Here is a 7,731-nt window from a genome sequence, read left to right as displayed (position 1 = left end):
ATAGAGGCGAACTTATTTTCCAAAGAAAAAGGATTCTTCTCCCCCCGCCCAAATTTATTACTTATTTTCCTCTTGAGTTGTGGGCATAGAAAATAAATTACCAGCAATAAGAAAGCAAATTACAATTACAACTAAAATAAGCTCGTGTGAAGTTTGAGTGATTGATCGATTTATTATTGGAGAAATATTAAAGAGTTATCGTAATTTATTATTTTTTGTTATTAGTTAATCATTAATATTTAAAAATATAGATTAAAGTATATTGTTAGATTACTATATTAAAAAAATTAAATTAATAACAAAAAATAATAATAAAAAATAATAAATTATATTCGGATGACTTTTTAACATTTCTCTTATTAACTAATGATAAAATTGCTATTCATATATATTATATGTTGTCTATAGCTAGGTAAAGCAACTCTCTACTATTATCGAATTGAAAGACATAGAAAGAGCGCGTGTGTATATGTATCTATGACCATAACAATAATGACAAAATCAGCAATAATAATATATAAACATCATGATTACTTTGAATAATTAAGAATATCATGCATACACAGCGCATTTCTTTCATGTCCTTATGATTGGTATGTGACAATCATTTCAATCCCAAACATTATTGATACTATTTTTTTTCTTTTGGCAAATTCATTAATTAATATATACTATATATGATATAGTAAGATAATCAGGGCCAAAAATTTATATATTATATACATATCAAAAGGAGAGATCAACAGAGAACAAATTAAAGTGAAAAAAAAAAAACAGAAACTGAAAAATTTATCACAAACCTTGCCTTGATATTACTTAATTTTTCGTTTTTTTTTTTTTTTTTTTTTGTGTTCTAGCATAATTGGTACATTGATGTTACCTGCTAATTGGAAATTGGGTTTGGACCACTAGGAACTTCATGCTCATTGTCATTGAAGATTCTCTTTTGCCATTGAAGTGTTGTTGAAGACTTTGGAATCCTAATAGATTTTCCTGATCTCTTTAGACCATTCTTCATCACTTCATTATTATTATCAGCATGAACATGGATTTTTTCACTGCCTACTCCTCTTCTTCTTGTTGACGCAGCTAGTTTCATCATCTTCATCATGGCACCATCCTTTTTAGAAGTTAACGGAGTAGAGAGGGTGTGTTCTTGGGTGGCCATAGTGAAGTGTAAAGATAAAAAGATCAACAATAAGAAGAGGGTTGTTTTTGTGGAAGTTGTAGAGAGAAATGAAAATGATGCATCATTACTACTACTAGTACTAGCCATGCAAGAAGATTTGATGATCATACAAAAAACCAAAGTACTAGAGCTTAGTTAATCTAAAACAATATTGAAAGGGACTTTAGTATGTGAGAATTGTCCAAAGAAACTTTTTGGAGGTGAAGCTCAATGAAGGTGATGTGATAAGGTAAAGAGGAAAGGAGACTATGACTATATGAGTGAAGTTTCCCTTTAAGGGTATAGATCAGATATATAGTTGGGGACAAACTAAAGGGGTCAAATTATATATCTAATATGAATCATGTCTATTTGATTATTATTGTGCATAAAGTTAGCATACATATATGACATATCTAGTATGAATCATATATATTTTATCAAATAATAAATGTGTGTCATTTTAATTTATAAAACCAAATATTAAAAAAATATATTTCTTATATTTAATGGGGTTGTACATGTGGCTGGATTTATTATCTACTAATATGTGGGTGTTTTTTTCCGTTTGACAAGTTTTACACAAATTGATTAAATTAGGTAATAGATTTTGCACGAATTGAAGTGTTATTCTATCATTTTATACTATAGATTTGGCTTAGAAATACAATTTTGGTTTCTTTTCATTTTTAATTTAGATTTATCTGTTAGTGATAAGGTTTAATGTTTTGAAAGTTTGAGGAAATAGTTGTGCAGAGTGGCTGGGAGTATGTAGAGTATGATGGGACATCTGATGAACTATTGTTAATGTGGGATGATGGTTTGTTTAAAATAAGAAATTGCTATAAAAGAGAGAGGTAGTTGTGTGTTGAAGGAATATTGTCGGAGAATAATGTTAACTGTGCTTTTTTTTTTTGTTTATGATGTACATACTAGAGAAGAGAAACTTGTTGTGTGAGAGAAAATAGGTTACGTAGTTAGTTTGTGTCAGGGTCCTTGTTTTTTAGGAACTTTAATGAGATTGTATAGGTGGAAGAAAGGCGAGGCACTGATAACTTATGTTTATTGGCGGTAGATTTCAAGAATAATTGGATAAGTGACATGAATTTGGTGGACTTGTCGATTACTGATCGTAAATTTACAGGGTTCAAAGGACAATTCTGTAGCCGTATTGATAGAGCTCTGATTAGTTTGGAATGGCTTGAGACATTTTCTGGGACTCGCTTAAGAGGGGGTGGACTTGTTAGATCACTACCCTATTATAGTGGAAAATAAGAGGCTAAGGGACGGAGCGAGACTGTTCCAAAGTCTAGATTCATGGTTTACATATGAAGGATTTTTAAGGATGGTTAAGGAGAAATGGAGGAGGCTTGGAAGATGTACAATTCACCAATAAATTGAAGGCTTTGACGGTTCCTTAAGAAGATGGCATAGAGATAATATTGGTGATATGGACAACAAAATTATGTTTGAGGAAGAGATTAAGAAGATAGATGAAATGGTGGATAACGGGGTTCATGATGGGACGGTGGAAGCAAGAAGGAGGGTACTAGTTGCTTGCTATAAAAAATGGTATGTGAGGAATGAACTACATTGAAAGCAGATGTCGAGGTCTAGGCATCCGAGGTACATGGATAAAAATACGAGATATTTTCACAACTTAGCTTCTGCGAGGAGGAGGAAAAATAAGATTGATACTCTGGTTATTAATGGTTGATTGATCAGGAATCAAGCTATGATTATGCCATCAAGGAGTTTTACAAGGATTTATATCATCAAAAGAAATCTCTTATTGTAGGGTTCAGAGATGGTCTGGTGAAAATGGTCAGTGAGGAGGATGCTATGGCTTTAGAGTTACTGCCGACACCTCAGGAGGTTAGACAGACAATGTGGGATTGTGAATCATCTAAGACTCCATAAAGTGATGGTTACAACATGAACTTTATAAAGAAGTGTTGGGATAAAATTGGCTCTGAATTCACAGTAGCGATACTAGACTTTTTCCAATCTTCCAGGTTACCGTCAGATGCTAATGTCACTTGGGTGAAGTTGGCCCCCCAAATTTACTGGTGCTAAGAAAATCAAAGACTTTCAACCAATCAGTATGGTGGTGGGGTGTGTGTATAAGGTAATCTCGAATCTGCTAGTTAGGAGAATGCGAGCAGTTATGCCAGAGCTAGTAGGCGAGACATAGAGTGCTTTTGTCAAGGGTCGGAAGATTCATGATGGGCCCTCATTGCGTACGAAACTGTTCAGTGGATCAAACTAAGGAAGAAGAAAGTGGCAATAATAAAGTTAGATTTCCAGAAAGCATATGATAGAGTCAAGTGGAGTTTTATGGACCTTGTATTGCAAAAGATGGGATTTGGACGAAGATGGAGAAGTTGGGTTATGGAGTGTGCCAGTATGTGTTCTATGTCAATGTTGATAAACGACTCGCCTTCTAAGCCATTCAAGATGGAAAGAGGCCTGCGACAAGGCGATTCTCTGTCTCTTTTTTTGTTCATAGGATGATTGGAGAAGCTGTTAGAAACGGTTGCATATCTCAGTTGTTGGTTGGGAGAGATCATATTGAGTTGTCGCATCTTCATTTTGCAGATGATACTATTTTGTTCTGCCCATCCAAGGAAGAGACCATTAAGAATTACAAGAGGCTGCTTCGGTGCTTTGAGCTGATGTCAGGTTTAAGCATTAATTTTGATAAATCTAGCTTGATTTCTATTAATTGTGACGAGAAGTGGATACAACGTATGTGTAGTATGTTGGGCTGTAAGGAAGCCACTCTCCCATTTAAATATCTGGGTATCTTGCTAGGAGCAAATCCGAGGTTAGTTAAGACTTGGAAGCTAATAATAGACAACGTGGAAGAAAAAATTAGCCTCTGAAAAGTAAAGGCTCTAATAAAGCCAGTAAGTTGGTGCTTATCAAATCTATGTTGAATAGCCTTCCGACTTATTATTTGAGCTTATATAAAATGCCTAAGGCTGTTGCAGAGAAGCTAATTTCTCTGCAAAAAAAATTTCTATAGAGTAAGGAGGATGGGAGGAATGGTATGGCTTTGATTAAGTGGGAAGTGGTGTAGGCTCCTAAAAGGCTAGGAGGGTTGGGAGTTGGAGATGCTTTGGTTCGCAACACAGCTCTTCTGTTTAGGTGGTGGTAGCGCTTTTCAAAGGAGGAGTACCCGTTGTGGAAGAAGGTGGCCTGCTCCTATAATAACCTGAATCCAAATGTTCCTCTGTCCACCCAGGAATTACCTACTCGGAAGGTCTGTGAAGGGATATTTGTCAGTTACAGTTCACGAACCAAGAAGTTAGACAAAAGATGATTACTGGACTGTCTATTGAGGTTGGTGATGGGAGAGGAACTCATTTCTGGGAGGATGTCTGGCTTCTTGGAGTTTCTTTAAAAGATCGTTTTCCAAGACCCTTCTCAGTTTCAAATCAAAGAGGATTGGTGATAGGGGATTGTGAGTTTTAAGATGGGTTAGAGTGAATATGAAACTTTTAATGGAGGAGAGGACTATTCCAATGGGAGTTGGATATAGTGAACCAACTACACGATACATTAAGGCTGGTCAGAATTTCATATGGTAGAGAGGATAGAGTTGTGTGGAAATATGATAAACAAGGAGTTTTTTCTACTAACTCATTTGTGTAGGTGTTGCAGGCGAAAATGGTTTTGGAGGATATAACAAGCTACAATTTTACTAGGACTATTTGGAAAGGGCTAGTTCCACCAAAAGTAGAGTTGTTTGTTTAGTTTGTCTTGACTGGCAGGTCAGTACGAAGGAGAGATTGAGTCGATTTGGGGTTATTAACCCACAAGATACTTTATGTGTCTTATGTAATAAAGGTGTTGAATATGGTCACCACTTGTTTCTTGGCTGTAGTTTTTCTTGGCAAGTTTGGTGTGCTTGGATATCATATGTTGGTAGACAATGGACTTGTCCAGATACGTTGAAAGAGAATTTCCAAAGTTGGACTGAGATATCACATAGGAAGGAGGAGTGCAAGAGATGGATGATGTGCTTTTGTATGATCATCTAGAACATATGGCTAGAAAGAAACAGAAGGATTTTTCAGAACAAAGAAAAAGGAGTTGAGGAGATTATTAAGGGTTAAGTATTGTTTTCGTCCTTAACGTCTTGGGTCAAAATCAAAATCGTCCCCGACCTTTTTTCGTTATTAAAACCATCCTCAACGTTCAAAAACGCTTTAAAATCATCATTTTTACCAATTTTATTTTTATTATTACCAAACTACCCCTCATTTAAAAAATTATAAAATAAATAAAAAAGAAAGGAAAGAAAGGGGTATAAAGAGAAACGGGGGGAGAGAAAGAAGGGGGTGGGGCGCAAGAAGGGGGTGGAGGGGAGGGAAGGGAAGCCGCACTGCCGCACCGCTATACCGCCGCCCCGCCGCACCGCCGCCCTGCCGCCTGTGATCCGCCACTGTTCCTCCTCCTCGCCCTCACCGCCTGTTCTTTGCCCATTCTTCTTCTTCTTCTCCTTCTCCTTCTCATTCTCCTTCTTCTGTGAACTGGATTTTTGTTGTAGAATTTCTGAATTTTTTGTGAAATTTATTTTGGAATATCTATAATTTAATTTTTTGTGATTTGGCTTAAATTTGGAATATTGTTGTTGCTGAATTTGTTGATTATTGTTCAAAGTAAATTTGTTGATTATTCTGAGTTATGGTTTTCTGAGGTGTGGGTGATGGTGGGTTCTGGTGTTGATGATGATAGTGGGGGTGGTGGTGGGTTCTGTTTTGAGTTTTGTTGTTCTTCTTCTGATGATGATAATGATGATGACCATGATGATAATGGTGGTGGTGGTGGTGGGTTCTTGTTCATCTTGGACTTCTGGTTGATTTTGGTTGATTTTGGGAAAAGTTCTGATGATGGTGATGATGACCATGATGATACTGCTGGTGGTGGTGGTGGGTTCGCGTTGGGCGTAGGCTTCTGTTTTGGCAGTGGAGGTAGTGGGGTGAGGAAGGTGAAGAGGAGAATGATGATGATGAGGGTATTTTGGTCCAAGAATTTGGGAAATGATGATTTTAAAGCGTTTTTGAACGTTGAGGATGATTTTAATAACGAAAAAAGATCGGGGACGAATTTGATTTTCGCACCTTACCTTAGGGACAATTTTAGTACTTAACCCGATTATTAACATGTCATTTCTGAATTATAAGGAGTGGTTAGGTGCAGACTCCTTTTGTTGTTGATGGCAATGGCAGAGATGACAAAGGGATAATTATTTATGTTCGTTTGCTTTGTTTGTCTTTCCTTTATTTATTTTGTTTTATCCGTGTTTATGTTCTTTGTACTCCACTTTATATGTTGAGCTTCTTTTTTTAAAGAAAAAATTAAATTTATCTGTTATATAAAATGTGTGAAACTATTTTTGTTGTTATTGTTTTTTTATTAAATATAAAAAATAATTATTTTATTAAATGACTGTACAAAACTCATAATTTTGAGATCCAGATCATATAAATATAGAGTAAAGTATTATTTTTGTCCCCAACGTTTGGAGTAAGTTCCAAAGTTGTCCCTAACATTTCAATCGTCCTATTTAAGTCCCTAACGTTTCAAAATTGGCTCAATGTTGTCCTACCGTTAAGGATCCGTTAACAGAATTGACGGCAGGACAAAATTGAGACGATTTTGAAACGTTAAGGACTCAAATAGAACGAAAACGTTGGAGACAAAAATGATACATAGAAATAAATTTTAATTTTATCCTTAAATAATATCAATTTTTTACTGTATATAATATTCAATTATTTTTTAATCACATCTAAGTAAATTATACTTCATCACACTACTTTCATTCTAAATAAATTTTTTTATATTTTTATATTAACTTATAACTTTAAGTATAAAATTATTTAAGAATAAAATTAAAATTTATTTCTATGTATCATTTTTGTTCCCAACATTTTCGTTCTATTTGAGTCCCTAACGTTTCAAAATCGTCTCAATTTTGTCCTGCCGTCAATTCTGTTAACAGATCCTTAACGGCAGGACAACATTGAGTCAATTTTGAAAGGTCAGGGACTTAAATAGGACGATTGAAACGTTAGGGACAACTTTAGAACTTATCCAAAACGTTGGAGCCAAAAATGATACTTTACTCATAAATATATTATTTAATTATATTCTATTTCAACTCGAGTTAAACTTTAATTAAACTTTTGAATTTTTAAGTTTATATCACCGATTCGACTTTCAAAACTTAAGAAAAAAATGTAAAACATGAAATTTGTATAACCATTTTTGTAGAACTTCAACATCCATATAATGTTGCATCCCTAGGTCGATGATTTTCAAGATGGACATGAGAGTGCTCGGCCAAGCTTTATATTTGTCCTCAAAAAGAAGGATTCCCATTGAAGGGTTGTAGTCCTCCCTCCATCGTTGCTAAGAATTTAATTTCAACAAGTTGGTGGAGGTTTCTAACCAAGTAAGATAGGGCCTTTCTGTAAATTCAGTAAGTTTGGGCCATTGTGGTAGTTTCACTTTAATGTTTTGATATTATCATCTAGCGTGCTTATTTTTTG

Source organism: Arachis hypogaea, chromosome 14 (genome assembly GCF_003086295.3).
Source record: "Arachis hypogaea cultivar Tifrunner chromosome 14, arahy.Tifrunner.gnm2.J5K5, whole genome shotgun sequence".
Lineage (NCBI taxonomy): Eukaryota > Viridiplantae > Streptophyta > Magnoliopsida > Fabales > Fabaceae > Arachis > Arachis hypogaea.
This window is presented reverse-complemented; position numbering follows the sequence as displayed.